This window comes from Barbus barbus (genome assembly GCF_936440315.1).
Source record: "Barbus barbus genome assembly, chromosome: 29".
Classification (NCBI taxonomy): domain Eukaryota; kingdom Metazoa; phylum Chordata; class Actinopteri; order Cypriniformes; family Cyprinidae; genus Barbus; species Barbus barbus.
The window spans coordinates 7,630,506-7,630,782 of NC_136757.1; positions in this window are offsets into that span (position 1 = coordinate 7,630,506).

The window sequence follows — 277 nt, forward strand, 5'->3', positions numbered from 1 at the left end:
TAAAAACAAAAAACATTCTTTGATTGTGGTCTCATACTTTTGACTCCCTGTGCACTTCAGTTATATCTGGTTTTGTATTTCATATGGCTGTTCAGAAATACATTTATGTTTTACAAAAGAGTAAGGAACTTAAATTTGAGGAACAAAGTCATTGTGACTTAGCACATAGCTGTTTTCCTGACAGTTGACATATCTTTTTTGGTTTGCATTTTTCATGTTGTTATTTAAAGTATTTTTATTTATTATTTATTTATTTATTTTTTATCCAGATGTGAAG